The 16277-nt window shown below is 43.8% G+C and overlaps 2 non-coding genes and 1 pseudogene across 2 annotated transcripts; 1 reads left to right on the forward strand and 2 right to left on the reverse strand.

Moving 5' to 3' along the window:
* Window positions 1-3649: 3649 nt before the first annotated feature.
* TRNAG-CCC lies at window positions 3650-3720 on the reverse strand. Its single transcript has one exon. It is a non-coding gene; the product is annotated as a tRNA-Gly (tRNA).
* A 10476-nt stretch (window positions 3721-14196) lies between these two features.
* Window positions 14197-15384, reverse strand: LOC113223463 (annotated as a pseudogene).
* On the forward strand, window positions 15365-15438 carry TRNAN-GUU. The gene has a single exon. It is a non-coding gene; the product is annotated as a tRNA-Asn (tRNA).
* The last annotated feature ends 839 nt before the right edge of the window (window positions 15439-16277 follow it).

Consider the following 16277-nt stretch of genomic DNA (forward strand, 5'->3'; position numbering starts at 1 on the left):
CTTACCTTAGAAGAACAAGGATGAGTATTACATTAGACTTCTCTTCAGAAACCAAGCAAGCAAGAACAGCATGCAGCTGACATATTTAGTGTTGGAGGAAAAATAATCCTGCTAACCTAGAATTCTGTAGAATTACCCTTCAAACGTGAAGGAGAAATAAAGACTCTCTGACAAACAAAAATTGAGGGAATTTGTCACCAGTGATTTTGTCTTCCGTGAGAGGTTTTAAAAGAAGTTCTTCAGAAAGAAGAAAAACTACAAAGGTCAGAGACAAATCTACACCAAAGAAAGAAGTTAGAGAAGAAATAAATGAAGATAAAATAAAATATTTTATTATTTTTATTCTTAATTCATATAATCATCTGTCAAAATAAGAAAAATAGCAATAATAGATTGGATGATTATAAATTATGAATACATCAAATGAATGATAGCAATGTTTTAAAGGGTGGTAGGAAAGGAATAAGGAATTTTGTTTTTAAGTTACCTGCGTGACCCATGAAGCATCATAGCATTACTATACGTTGACTTAGATTAGTTGTAAATATATATGGCAAGCAATAGGGTGAAAACGGAAACACTTTTTTTAAATGAATGAAATTCATATTTAAAGAGGAAGAAAAGAATGGGGTCATATAATATGTTCAATTATAGCCAGAGGAGGTAGAAAAAGAATAAAAGACACAAAAGAAAACAATGGAGAAAGTCAAAGAATACAAACAGTTACACGTACGGTACATATTAATCCAGTGATATCAGTAGTCACTTTAAATGTGAATGGTCCAAATATACCAATTGAAAGAGACTGACAGAATGGAAAATGAGTCCCAACTATATGTTTTCTACAACAAACCTACTTTAAATAAGAAGACACAGAGATATTCAAAGTGAAGAGATGGAGAAAGATATACCATACTCATCGTAATCAAAAGAAAACTGGAGAAGCAGCCGAGCACGGTGGCTCATGCCTGTAATCCCTGCACTTTGGGAGGCCGAGGCAGGTGGATCACTTGAGGTCAGGAGTTCAAGACCAGCCTGGCCAATATGGGGAAACCCCGACTCTACTAAAGACACAAAATTAGCCGACCGTGGTGGTGCATGCCTTTAATCCCAGCTACTTGGGAGCCTGAGGCAGGAGAATCGCTTGAACCTGGAAGATGGATGTTGCAGTGAGCCAAGGTTGTGCCACTGCACTCCAGCCTGGGGAACAAGAGCAAAATTCAGTCTCAAAAATGAAAACTATATAAGCTATATTAATTTGAGGCAGAGCCTATTTCAGAGGCAGGAAAATCATGGGGATAAAGAGTCATTACATTATGATAAAGAGGCCACTTCTCCAAGAAGATACGACAATCCTTAATTGATATGCACCTAACAACAGAGCATCTAAATACGAGAGGCAAAAGCTGATAGAACTTCAAGGACAAATAGACAGATTCACTATTACAGTGGGAGACTTCAGCTTCAGTAATTGACAGATCCAGCAGGCAGGCAATCAATAAAGATATAGTGAAACTGGACACCACTACCAGTCACCTGGATCCAACCAACTTTTTAGATTACTTCATCCAACAAGAGCAGAATACATATCCTTTTTAGGTTCACATGGAATGTTCACCAAGATCCACTATATTCAGGCCCATAAAACACATTTCAACACATTTAATGGAATAGAAGTCATACCAAGTATGCCCTTCATTCAGAGTATGAAACTGAAGTAGAAATCAATAGCAGACAGATAGCTGGAAAACCCTAAAATTGGAGATCAGACAACACACTTCTAATAACACCTGGGCCAAGGAAAAGTCTTGGAACAAATTACATGAAGATGAGTGTATAACTTACAAAAAATTTTCTAGGTGCAGGAAAATTGTTGCTTAGAAAGAAATTCATAGTATTCAATGTATATGTTAGCAAAGAAAAAATATCTACAATTAATAATTCAAGCTTACAATTTAGGAAACTCAAAAAACAAGAGCAAATGAAACCCAAAGTCAGTGAAAAAAACAAGAAACTAAGAATTAGAGGAGAAATCAAGGAAACAAAACCAGAAATCAAGAGAGAAAAATCAACAAAACCAAAAGTTAGTTCTTTAAAATAATCAATAAAACTGAGAAACATCTAGCTGGTGAACCAAGAGACAATGAGAGAAGATACAAATTACTAATAAAAAAAGAAAAGAAGGTCCTCATTTCTGATCTCATGGACGTTAAAAGATAACAAATGAGGATTATCAACAATTCTGTGCTCACAAATTTGATAACTTGATGAACTGGACCAAGTCCTTGAAAGACACAGTCTACCAAAACTCACACAAGGAGAAGTAGATAACCTAAATAGATCTCTATTACTGAAATCGAAGCAAAACTTAACAACCTTCCAGAACAAAGCACCAGGTCTAGATGGTTTCCCTACTAAACATTTAAGGAAGAAATGATACCAATTATCTCTAGAAAATGGAAGCCGAGGGAATACGTCTTAACTCTGGTCTAGGAGGCAAACTTTACCCTATAGCAAAACTAGACAGATGATTTTGAACCAGGATGTAGAACTAGCCTGCACTGCTGAGCAGCTCCTGAAACTCAACCCTGGAAGAACTGTAGAAGCAAGAAGGAAACGTGGTTTACCGAAACTGTGAAAAATGGTAAACCTCCTATAGAGACTAAGGCGGTTTTGAACCAGCGTGCGTGGAAGGTTGATGTTCACAGGTAGGAGAGAGAGAACGACATAGAGAAAAGCATTTTCGATTCTGCTCTTGCTTCTGACTCCATGGCTATGGGCCAAATAGGGCTCTTTCCCCTTTGGGGGAAGATTTGTCAGCGTTTCTTAATCCGCCAATGTGACAGCTGCAATGTTACATCCTGGACCCATATAAGTTTCGCTGAGGAAAAGGGTAGATGAAAACAGGGGCGGACAAACCAGATGATCCTGGAGCATTCTTTTTCCAGGTTTCCTCCCCAAACCTCCAGAGCTAGTGGTTGTCATGGCCTCCCCACCACGCTGCTTAAAGAGAAGCAATAAAAAGAATCCCTTGGACAGAAGATTTGCCTGGTGGAGTGTAAAACAAACGCGGGAGATAGAAATGAGTTTTGGGGACGTGCTACTCTCCACTCGGGGCCCATCCTTCATTTTGCCCAGACCACCAAAGACCGGGCCTTCCTCAACAGGAAGGTCCGAGGCCCCTCTCCGCAGCTCCCCTCATCTGCACTCGGGTTCCTCCCCACACGCCTCCCCTTTCCCTGGGTTCCAGTTCCCCATCACTGCATGTGTCCGCCCTACCCCACAGCTTCTCTCCTTTCGGGAATGTCATTTATTTCTTAAGCTGCACTCCATCGCGAGACATGGTCATATGGTCTGTCCAAGGTCCAGGCAGTGAAATCAATGTCCAGGTGACTCTTTGTATTTCAGGGATCCACCAGAAGAGACAATAAAAGTCCCTCCGGTTTTAGGGCCAAATATGCAAAGACGCAGAGACCAACCAGACACACTGGCTAATTCAAAGACAGTCTCTGCAAGTACCTGCTTAGAGAAATTCCACTCCGGAAGGAACCCGAAAGCTATACAGTAGTTCCCTTTTTCTTCTCTTTATTACCGCGTTTGTGACCTACCTGAAGAACAGTTAAGGTAAGTAAATGTAAAAACCAGAGACTGCATTGGCCGGGAATCGAACCCGGGTCTCCCGCGTGGGAGGCGAGAATTCTACCACTGAACCACCAATGCCCGCTGGTCGCAAGTCCTCTGACTTTTCCCTGGAAAGAGGTAAGATACAGACTCAAGGTTTTCCCCGTTCTCTTTGGAAGATTAACGAACAAAAAAGGCACTCAGAGCAAAGGCTTACAGTGGAGATTTGCATCAGGCAACACCACAAACTTATGGCTTCGCATTAAAAGAGTTGACTTGAAAAAGCCCTATTTTGAAGTAGGCTCTGTGCAACTGGGTAACAAACCTCTGTAGGAAAACACCAGAAATTCACCCGGTTTCCTGTCTCTGGTGCTGTATCCAACGTGGGCCTGTGGAAAGTTCTTGCCTGGCTTCTTGAGATCTTCTCTTTGCCTTCCCGCCACTTGGGGCCTTCCAAACCCTTTCCTCCCAACTTAACACGAACATCAGTACTTTCCCCAAAAAGGCCTTCAGAACCCAGGGACCCCGGTTTGGAAAGCTGGACTCTTGGCACTATACCTGGGATACTCCCGGAGACCTGGGTGATAACTGAGCTTCTTTCCTCATATACCTATTTCGAATTCCTGGAAAACTTCAGGGATCAGATCTTGCTTTTAACTTCTTATGCCTTACAGAGACCAAAACAAGAGCGAAGAAATGGACGTTTTGCTTCAAGATTTTTTCCCTTCACCATGCCCTGGTCGGCCACCCAAGGAGGCCAGTTCAGGAAAAAACAGTCCCATTCGATTCCATTTGACTCTAGGTAGATGCTAGGATGTTACTCCTCTAGCTAATGTAAAGCGTTATTTTGCTGTTTGCCTTTGTCTGATATCCATGTTTTCACTCTCCTTCTTTTGTTTCTGATAAGCCTGGTACAGATTTGCACCGCTCTCTTTGTTGTTGTTGTTGTTGTTTGTTTTCTTTTCTTTTTAAATGTTTCATTTCCAATTTTTACTTTAATTTCAGGGGTACATGTGCAGGATGTGCAGGTTTGTCTCATAGGTAAACCTGTGCCATGGTGGTTTGCTGCACAGATCATCCCATTACCCAGGCACTAAGCCCAGCATCCATTAGCTCCTCTTTCTGCTGCTCTCCCCTCTTCCCAGCCTCACCCTCTGGCAGGCTCCAGTGTGTGTTGTCCCCACCCCCATCCTATCTGTCCAAGTGTTCTCATCATTCAGCTCCCACTGATAAGTGAGAACACGTGGTATTTGGTTTTCTGATCCTGCATTAGTGTGCTAAGGTTAATATGCACGGCTTTTAATATGTAACCCTTTTCTGTCCATTAAACTGTTAGAGCCAGCATTTCCTTTTCTGTCCAATCTGAGAGATTTAGATCCATTATAATTAGCAGTAATTAGTGTTATGTTGGAGATGATGGGCATAGTTAGTCTCATTGCCAGCATTTCATTGTATGATTTCCCTGTTTTTGCTTTGTTTTTTAATGTCTCTTCCTGCCTTTCTTAACTAGACTGGTCTGTCTTGGTAAACTTTCTGTTTTCCTATACTGTTTTTGAAATTCCATGTCCTTAGCTCAGGACAATTATGGTGGCCACTCTGAGCAAGGCCCATACTGTCTATCCTTTCCTCTGTTTATCTGATTCCTATTCCCTTGTCCACTTCTAGAAACTCGTTCTGAGAAGTTTAGTATATGCTCTTTTATCCCACACTTTCTCTGCATATTTCAATAAGGGGATGTCTTTGAAAAACATACATTGTTCTTGGATGGGGATGTTAAAACAACTATAAAATGTGAGTTGGTTCCCCAAAACCCATTCCAGCCTCTTTACTCCATTCTGTGTACTAGCTTCTCAATTTTTCTATTCTAACAGTAAAGTTTGTGTAAAAAGGGGCAAGGGGAAAGAGTCAAGCCAATTTAAAATGAACAAAACACTTGAACAGTGTTTTTTCACAAAAGAGGCTTTCTTCATGTCCAAATGTCAAAAGAAAGAATTCTCAGCACCATTACTCATTCAGAAAACACAAATCTAAAATGCCATGAGACACCATTACATGCCCATCAGAATGGCCAACATTTAAGAGACAGGGAAAACCACTAGTCTATAAGAATGCAGAGCAAATATATCCCTTGTTGCTGGCAAGAGAATATGATAGTGCAACCATTCTAAAAGACTGTCTGATAGTTTCTGATACAGTTAAAAATACGCCTGCTCCATGACCCGGCCATTCCATTACTAGGTTTATACTCAAGAGAAATGAAGGCACAGATCCATAAAAAGGCCCATAGTACAATATTCCTAAACACTTTATTCACAATAGTCAAAAGTAGAAATATCCCAATTGTCCATCAATGGTATTGTATTCATCAATAACATCGAAAAGCGGAGATACATGCCATAAAATGGACGCATCTCAAAACCATCTTTGCATTAAAAAAAAAAAAAAAAAAAAAAACGCAGACAAAGTCAGTATATTCCTTTACGTGAATTTCAAGAAGAAGCAAAAGTAATCCATAGAGACAGAAATCAGAATGGTGATTGCCTACCTGGGGATGCGGTGAGGACTGACTGTAAAGGGGCTCTAATGACTTTTTGGGCTGGTGAAAATGATGTCCTATAACTTGATCTGGGTGATGGTTTCTTACATCAAAATGCACTGGGCTGTGCACTTAAGATTGGCACACTTTGGTCTGTGTGGATTATATTTCAGTCATTTACTGATAGCAAAAATAAATAAATAAAAACAGAAATAAAAATTTTGTGTTGGGCAATGACATTAAGTTTAGATTTTATTGTATTCTTTAGGCTTTACTTAAAATTCCCAGTTGGAGTGCAAACTCTCCTCATGTCCTTTCACTTGTTTCTGATTTGACCTTAAAAGGCCAAACCGATGTTTGAAATATCTGAACCAGAAAAACAGTATGGCCACATCGTGTCAATAAGGCTGACTGAGAAGGAGTAGCTCACGTTTTGGGTGTTACACTTGCTCAGAGAGGGAGCAAAAGCCCAGCCTTCAAGATGACCGGACCCCAGCGTGCAGGGCAGGGGTTCCTTCTATTCTCACCGCTGCACAGAGCTCGGAAGGCACGGGTAAGTTGTAAGCTCTCTAGTCGCAGGTAAAGAGCGCAGCCTAGGCAGAGGTTGCAGTCTAAAGGAAAGGAGGAGTGCCACGCCCCAGGAGGGATACTGCCTGGACTCGGATTTGACCCTTGGCCAAGATGCAGAGTACTAACCAATATAGGATCACAGGAAGCCGCCTGCTTTCTTCTTTAAATTTAATATAGGGCTGCTTCGGCCTAAGCGTCCTCATGATTTTCCTTCTTTCTTGGTGTCTCTCCATTTTTCCTCCCTTTCTCCCCACTCTGCTACAGGAGAAAAGATGAGGTTCATCTCTCAAGGATCCGGTCCTTCCCGCTGAACAAAGCTACTGGGAAGTTTCCTCGCCAGGGTTCCCGCCTCTACCGACTTCCTTGCTCTCCTCCTTGCAGTTCCCCCTTAGACCCACCCCATGCCCCGCTCCCGCCCTGGTGCCCCAAGCACCCACTCAAAAACAGCGCAGTTGAGCCCCTGCAGCTCCACCTGGCAGAAGGTTTACTGGAGGCCTCGCCCGTTGTCCGCCCCACGGGATGCCAGGAAATCAATCGGAATAAACGCTTTTTAAAAAGAACTTACTTCCCCTTCTCGACCAGCCTGGGCAACACGGCGAAATCCCGTCTCTATAAAAAATACAAAAAGTAGCCCGTCGTGTGGCTCACGCCTGTAGTCCCAGCTCCTCTGGGGGCTGAGGCAAGAAAATCGCTCTGCCCCAGGAGGTCGAGGCTGCAGTGAGCCATGTTTGCACCTCTGCACTCCAGCCTGGGCGACCAAATCAGACCCTGTCTCAAAAACAAAACAAAACAAAACAAAACTTCCCCATGGAAAAACAGTTCCTGATTTCTATTTTCAGAGCTCTTCAAAGGACTAAAAACTAAAGGCGACGATGGATTAATTCAAGTCCTAGTCCTGCGCCCTGGTGAGTGCCAGACCCTGTTTCCCGCGAAGGAACCCACCAGAGACCCTCACCACCATCCCTGCCCTGGTGGAGCCCCCGTGCGGCACGCAGGAGCCGAAGACGGCGGCGGAAGCTCCGCAGCTGCCTCAAAAGCGACTGGCCAGGGTGGGCACAGGCTCCCTCAGTAGATGAAGGCGGCGCAAAGAACGGGAAGAGGCATCCCGGGAGCCCACCGGGCGTCCTGCTTCCCTTGGGTCCCCAAGGCGGCCGCTCGGGCTCGGGTTGCCGACCGGGGCGTTTCCGGGGGCTTCTGAAGCAGGCGAGGGGCAGGGCGGGCGAAGGCCATACGGCAGTCCTTCGTGCTCTAGAATGTCCCAACGCGCGAGTGTCCAACACCACAATTCACCGCTCTAATCTCTCCAGTTTTCCAAGGACCTGGAACTTACACAGTCATCCTGCCGGGAGGGCCCTGAAGATTTGAGGGGATGGGGAGTTTGGTGAGTGCACCCTTCCTATAGCGCCCAGAAGAAGGCACGGAACGTGTTTCTGTGGCTCAATTCGTCAGAGCGTTCTGCTGTTAACCGTAGAGGTTGGTGGTTCCAGTCGGGCCCTGGGCTTTTATTTTAACCTGTTTCTGTTGATTGGACAACCAACTCCTGATTGATCACAAGACACACGTGTCCCCACTTCCTATCCACCTTAAGTCTGAGGCTTAGCAAGGGCCACCGCACGCCATACCTGTCAAACTCAGGAATCCCACAGACCTTAGAAAGGATCTCGCTTGTGGTGTGATAAAAATCTTCCTTGCTCCCATGACTTGGGTCGGTGAGGTAGACATTTTGTGCTTCAAGTTTTTCATGTTTAATAATAGGAGGCCTATTACAGCAGTATCCTATCCCCAGGATGTGCCTGGGTTTACTGATTGCTCTATCAGTGATGTGGCCAGTGGAATCAGTCATCCTCATGGTGATCCTCGCCATTGTTCGTGAAAATAGCATTTCTTCCTCAGTTTGTGCATGATTTATTTAACTCTTTTCAAAATGTTTTTGAAGTGAGGTGCGTTTCACGGTTTTAGGATTACAAATGATGCTACAATCACCATCATTCTTGTACACATATCTTCGGTCACTCATGCAGATATTTCTATAGTGTAGAGAACAAGATGTGCTATTTTTACATTATAGAATTTATTTAATGCTTCTCATTTGAGTACATTCTGCAAATTAATCTTTCATGGGAGTGGTACCAAATCATATTCCAATTTGTTTCCCAATTCTGTCAATGTCCCTTTTGTCATTTATTTGCCAGCACAACAAACTTTCTACATATCGATGTATGATATTCCAGCCTTGGTCACCCAGACTGGAGTGCAGTGGTGCAAACATGGCTCACTGCAGCCTGGACCTCCTGAGGCAGAGCGATTTTCTTGCCTCAGCGCCCCAAGGAGCTGGGACCACAGGTTTGCGCCACACGATAGGCTAATTTTTGTATTTTTTTGTAGAGATGGGATTTTGCCATGTTGCCCAGGCTGGTCACGAGGGGAGAGGCACCCTCCTGGCTTAACTGAGGGGTTATACAACAGAAGGACATGGTGGACATCACACACAGATACTCTTTGACCTAGGATGAACTGATAAACTTCTAAGATATTTTAAAGTCCTGCAACATCCGTGATTGTTTTCTGTGATGACCAAGTCACACTGGTCAGGAGAAGATGCGCCACAGTGACCTCTTGGAAAGTTTTCTGTCAAGTCCCCTTATACAAGGGGAGCAAAATCACAAAGGTCCCAGGCGATTTTTTCTTCTCCCCTTTCCTCTTTTCTTCATAAATCTTGGTTTTGCTTTTATTTGCCAAAACCAATCTAATGCCCATTCTCCCTCCTATACAATGGTAAATTAGCATGCAGATAGCTGTCCCTGTATTATTATTTGATAGATTTTTTTCAGGGGTTGTGTCCATAACAATTAGCCTATCTGAGAAACATCACTGGAGCCAACAGAACCCTCCACCCTACAGGCATCTTGTGAAGGCCTGAACACTCAGAGCTATTAGCTCCTGTTCCCTTGGTTCTTCTAATGAATATCATGAATAGAAATTGAGCTCTTTGGCTTTTACCCACTAAGTATGGCTATAGTACAGGTCTCTCTCTCCCTCTATGTCTTCTCTCTCTCGTACTGTTTCTTTCTCATTTTTGCATTATTATTTTCTGCCATCAGTGGCACCAGTGTGGGTTTCTGGTTTTGATGTTATGAAGTGAACTTCTGGGGACAATCTCTGTCAAGTGGTGGTTGACAAGGATCCATTCCCTGACTGGCAGTACGTGACAGCTAATCTAGTCTGCGAGGCTTTCTTGATTGTCCATTATCCTAGAGATTCTGGTCTTTCCTGACATTTGAGACTGCAGCAATGAGAATTTTTTCATATCTTGTCTTTCTGTTGTTTGGTAAAAGTCTTATGGACATAGTAGTTGTCAATATCTGCAAGAACGGCATCTCTATAATAAGGATGATCTTAATACACAATATGCCACACCCCATTTCATAGGAACTCTTGGCTCCAGGAAAGTGCTATACCTACATGGATCTTGGCACAGGAAGGAAACTAAATTCCTAGCATATGAGGGGCGGCTTTCCTTGATGGGCATATTCAAATTTTTCATAGCTGAAAAATATCGAATTAATCTCCTCTAAGGATTGTGTAAATTACAGTACAGGAAGGAGAAAAAAGACAATTATTACATCCCAAGTAAGCAACTGAGTCAGCAACATGAGCACTTCTGATAATTATACAAATCAAGACCTCATAATTTCCTGTAATTTAAGCAAGTCCAGCCCTTAGTAAAAATGGTAGAAAAGCAATGACCTGTAACAGTTGTCAGAATGAAAAATGGAGACACTTATGCCAAATCCTAACAAAATTGAATCAGGAGATCACAAAGGAGGGGTGCTCACACACACATGCCCATGACAAAAAACTACCACAAGAACTGCCTGAAAACCACAACTTTGCACAAAGGCCACCACAACCTTACCCAAAGAATCTCTCTGCAAGGACATCTGCCCAGCAACTGCCTATTCAGCCTTGGACCGATGCTGCCCTTGCCTTTATTCCTTGTGGCCAAGGATAATGGTTTCTAAACAACCATGTGACCTTTCTCATTTCGGCTGTGAAAGGTTCCCCTTCTCAGCCTGCCGGGATGCGCCTATGGGTCCTCATACCGTAGTGTGCGGATCCCGTATTGAAATCCTCTGTTTATTCCCAAACATTCATTTCTTTGGAGAACCACCCTCTCTTGGTTGTTATTTTAGGTTGGCAACTTCGTCCTCTGGAAAAGAGAATAACCTGTTAGACTCAAAATTGTATATTTTTATATATATTTTAAATATATTTGATATATTTTTACATAAAAGCCATGACAAAATGACAATCCACAAGTGGCAATGGTATGTAGGGGTTAGGGAGAGACTCCATAAGGTCAAAATTAACCTCACTTTATTTATTTATTTTTATTTTTTTGAAATGGAGTTTCACTCCTGTTGCCCAGGCTGGAGTGCAATGGTGGGATCTTGGCTCACTGCAACATCCACCTGCCAGGTTCAAGCAATTCTCCTGCCTCAGCCTCCTGAGTAGCTGGGATTACGGGCATGCACCACCATGCCCAACTAATTTTCTGCATTTTTAGTAGAAATGGGGTTTCACCATGTTATCCAGGCTGGTCTCAAACTCCTGAGCTCAGGTGATCTGCCCACCTCGGCCTCCCAAAGTGTGGGATTACAGGGGTGAGCCACTGTGCCTGGGCAACCTTACTTTCAATGAAACTCTCACATGTTGCTACTATAAGAGAAAGGAAGACAATGTTACGCTGGAATACATTAAATGTCGTGGGATAAACAGGCAGGACATGATGCTAAATTTATTAGTCACTCTTATTGAGAGTATTTGTGAAGATTAATTCTTCTGTTAGTTTGAATGGTCCATGGGGTGCCCAGATATTTGGTTAAACAATATTTCTCACTGTGTTTCTGAGAGTGTTTCTGGATGAGATTGATATTTGAATCAGTAAACTGCGTAAAGCAGATTGCTCTCCCCAGTGTGAGTGGGCCTCATCCAACCCACAGAAGGCTTGAATAGAATGAAAGGCTAAGAAAGAAGTCTTTCTGCTCCACTGCCTTTGAGCTGGGACATCAGTCTTCTGCTTTGGGCCTCAGACTTGGTAGAGAACTACATTCGACTCTCCTGGGTCTAGAGCTTACTCAGTGTAGACCTCGGACTTCTCTGCTTCCATAATCACATTAGCCAATATAAATCTCTCTCTCTCTCTCTCTCTCTCTCTCTCTCTCTCTCTCTGTGTGTGTGTGTGTGTGTGTGTGTGTGTGTATCCTGCTTGTTTTCATTCTCTGGAGAGCTCAGACTAATGTAGTAATATATGCCTCTCGCCAGTCTTTGTCTCTATGCTTTTAAAAGGTATAAAATAAATAAGTAAACAAAACCCTGGAGGATTCTCAAAGAGGAACAGCAAAGGAAGTGAATTCTGACAGGTTTTGCACCGAGGACATTCAGGTGTGAGGAAAACATGAAAACCACTATGCTAGGGAAAGCAAATGCTGTTGAGAATGTCTCACAAACACAACCTACATGTCAGGAGGTAGGGTTGGCCCACAGGGTGGGCACATTTTACTTTAATTGCACTTTCGGTGGAACTTAAGATGAATCTAGGACTTTCACGATGGACGTGTCTATATCTGTGTGTGTGTATACATACACACATAGAGTGTGTGTATATATATTACATATAGTTGTGTATATTATGTATAGTATATATATTATATATATACAGAGAGAGAGAGAGAGTCTTGCCATCTTATCCAGGCTGGTCTCCAACTCTGGGCCTCAATTGATCGTCCCACCTCCCCCTCCCAAAGTGCTCAGATTACAGGCATGAGCCACCTCACCCAGCCCATTTTCATATTTTTAATTTAGTTCAACTATTTTGGAAGACAGTGTGGCAATTTCTCAAGGATCTAGAATCAGAAATACCATTTGACCCAGCAATCCCATTACTGGGTGTATACCTGAAGGATTATAAATCATTCTACTATAAAGACACATGCACACATGCACTATTCACAATAGCAAAGACTTGGAACCAACCCAAAGGCCCATCAATGATAGACTGGATAAAGAAAATGTGGCACATACACAGCATGGAATACTATGCAGCCATAAAAAAGAAAGCGTTCATGTCCTTCCGAGGGACATGGATGAAGCTGGAAACCATCATTCTCAGCAAACTAACAGGAATAGAAAACCAAACACTGCAGGTTGTCACTCATAAGAGGAAGTTGAAAAATCAGAACACATGGACACATGGAGGGGAACATCACACATTGGGGCCTGTAGGGGGTGGGGGGCAAAGGGAAGGATAGCATTAGGAGAAATACCTCATGTAGATGATGGGTTGATGGGTGCAGTAAATCACCATGGCATGTGTATAGCTATGTAACAAACCTGGACGTTCTGCACATGTATCCCAGAACTTAAAGTATAATAAAAGTTTTTAAAATTTAAATACACATTCCAAAAATTATATAACAAGTACAGGAAGCCTCCTTTATGCCAGTTTTACAAAAACAGAAAAGATGATATATCAATGACAAGGCATCAAAGTGGCAACATATTAAAGTAGTGAGAGAGAGAAAAAAAGTTATTCTGGAATTCTAAGCCACAACGAAAAATCTTCCAAAAATGTGACTGAAATAAGGACATTTAAAGACATACAAAAAATGAGGCCAGGTGCGGTGGCTCACGCGTGTATCCCAGCACTTTGGGAGGCCAAGGCAGGCAGATCACTTGAGGTCAGGGAGTTGGAGACCAGCTTGGCCAACATGGCAAAACTTTGTCTCTACTAAAAATACAAAGATTAGCCAGGTGTGGTGGCACATGCCTATAATCCCAGCTACTCGGGAGGCTGAGGCATGAGAATCACTTGTACCCAGGAGATGGAAGTTGCAGTGAGCCCAGATCATGCCACTGTACTCCAGCCTGGGTGACAGAGTGAGACTCCATCTCAAAAAAAATACAAATAAAAATAAAGACATACAAATAAATGAAAGCATTCACTGACCCACACTATAACAAACATTAAAGGAGTCCTCCAGGCCTAAGGATAAGGATATCAGACAGAAATCTGGACCTACACAAAGAAATGGAGATGCCTGGAAATCGCTATGTATGTACTTAGATGTTGGGGTTTAGAACACGTCTAAAATCAAAATACATGACAACACTAGCATTAAGGCCAGAAAGGGAAGTATAATGTCACTTGAGGGCAAACTGATAAATACATATTCTAGAAACCTTAAAGCTATCACTGACATAATAAAAGAAAGAATTATAGCTAATAAGCCAAAAAAGGAAAGAAAATGGAATGATACAAAAAAACCATGTAATCACTATGCTGGAACAACTGCTCTCCAGGCCTCTACCCTATAAAATACACCAGTGGCCAATGAGAAATGCACAAGAATGACGACCGCAGCATTGTTTGCAATCATAAAGTCATGGAAACAACATAATTTCAAAGATACATGAAAAGGGTTTTATTTATTAAACAAACACAACAATTGAACAAAACAAACAATGGAAGCAAGTCCTTTTGCCAAGAGGAACACAGAGGGTCATGATGGTGCTACTCCTCCAAGGATTTCAGGGGTCCCAGACGCCTAGTTTTGAGTCTGATTTTTCTGGAAGATCTTATTCTTGGGGAGCTACAGATTCTCTCGTTTCGGGCTCTTTCAGGTTCTATCTCCATTTTCCTCTCAATTCCTCCCCATTCTGCTACAATAAAAAAACAGTTCTCACCTCCGGAAGATCCCGCCTGTGCCTCCCCAGGAGCCTTTCAGGAGATCTGCATGTCTGTTCCACCGCTCCCCAGCTTCTTTCCCTGCTTTTGCTTTTCCCTTCCCCCGCTCCCGCCCTCCCGCCCCACCACCCACCACCGCCTGACCACCGCCCAGCTGAGATTCTCTATTTATTCTCCACCGCGCAGAAGGTGCACTGGAGGCCCCGCCCGTTGCCCGCCCCGCGGGGTGCCGAGAAATCAACCCGAATAAACGCTTTGTAAAAAGAACTTCCCCATGGAAAAATCTCTCATGATTTCCATTCTCAAGCCTCTTCAAAGGACTAAAAGCTAAAGGCGACGATGGAGTCATTCAACAAGTCCTAGTCGTGCGCCCTGGTGAGTGCCAGACCCTGCTCCCCGCGAGGGGACCCACGAGCGACCCTCGCCACCATCCCTGCCCTGGTGGAGCCCCCGTGCGGGACACAGGATTCGAAGATGGCAGCGGCAGCTCCGCAGCGGCCCCGGAAGCGACTGGGCCGGGTGGGCACAGGCTCCCTCACTGAGTGAAGGCGGCGCAGAGAACCGGAAGAGCCATCCCGGGAGCCCACTGGGCGTTCAGCTTCCCTTGGGGCCCCCAGGCGGCTCGGGCCCGGGTCGCGGACCTGGGAGTTTCCGGGGGCTTCTGAAGCAGGCGAGGGGCAGGGCGGGCGAAGGCCATTTGGCTGTCCTTCTGGCTCCAGAATCTCCCGCGCAGGTGTCCAACGTGACCAGAGCGATTCACCGCTCTAATCGCTCGGGTTTTCCAAGGCGTTGCTCTATCGTCCTGCCAGGCGAGCCCTGAGGCTGGAAGGGATAAGCGCAGTTTGTTAAAGGCGCCCTTCCCATAATGCGCGGCAAAATAAGTAGTTCCTGTCTCTGTGGCGCAATCGGTTAGCGCGTTCGGCTGTTAACCGAAAGGTTGGTGGTTCGAGCCCACCCAGGGACGCTTGCTCACGCTTTTAAAGCGTTTGTGTATTATCGATCACTAGAGAATCTCCCCCGTTCGTGTATTATCCATCACTAGAGAATCTGCCCTTTTTCTTCCCATAGTCCCAAATCCTAAAGGTTGGTGGTTCCAGGTCAGCCAGGGATGCCCACTGCAGGGAGGGTTTTATCTTCCCAGGATTCTAGGCACAGTTAACAGAGATCCCTGTCAAGGGCCACTCCCCAGACCCCACACACCTCCGCCTCACAGATCCATTCAGACAGAGCATCTCCTGAAATGTCATGCTGTCTTGTGCCTGTGTACAAGAAACAGAGACCAAACGAGTCACTTTTGGTGCCGATAAAATCCTCATGCTGCCCCTTATAGGCTTGGATGGGTTATATGCCAGCCTCAATTTTTTCATTTTTAATAGGAGGCCTGGAGAGATGTCCCATCCCCTGGATGTGCTGGATTTACTGATTGCTCTATCAATGATATGGATAGAAAGTGGAATCATTATCATCATAATAATCCTCTCCATCATTTTTGAAAACAGCATTTCTTATCTGTCAGTTTGTGCATGATTTATTTAACCCTTTTCAAAATGTGTTTGAAATGAGGTTGGCTTCATGGTTTTAGGATTTCAGAGAATCCTGAAATCGTCATTCTTGCACACATACCTTTGGCCACTGATAGTTCTATAGTAGCGTAGAGAACTGGATGTGCCACTGCTATATTACAGGCTCTTTAATGTTTATTTTTAGTTTTTGTGAGAGGATCTCCTTCTGTCTCTCAGGCTGGAGTGCAGTGGCCTGATTGTGTCTCCCTGTAGCCTTGACTTCTCAGGCTCAAGCGATCCT

This window comes from Piliocolobus tephrosceles, unplaced genomic scaffold (genome assembly GCF_002776525.5).
Source record: "Piliocolobus tephrosceles isolate RC106 unplaced genomic scaffold, ASM277652v3 unscaffolded_41457, whole genome shotgun sequence".
In the NCBI taxonomy this organism is placed as follows: domain Eukaryota; kingdom Metazoa; phylum Chordata; class Mammalia; order Primates; family Cercopithecidae; genus Piliocolobus; species Piliocolobus tephrosceles.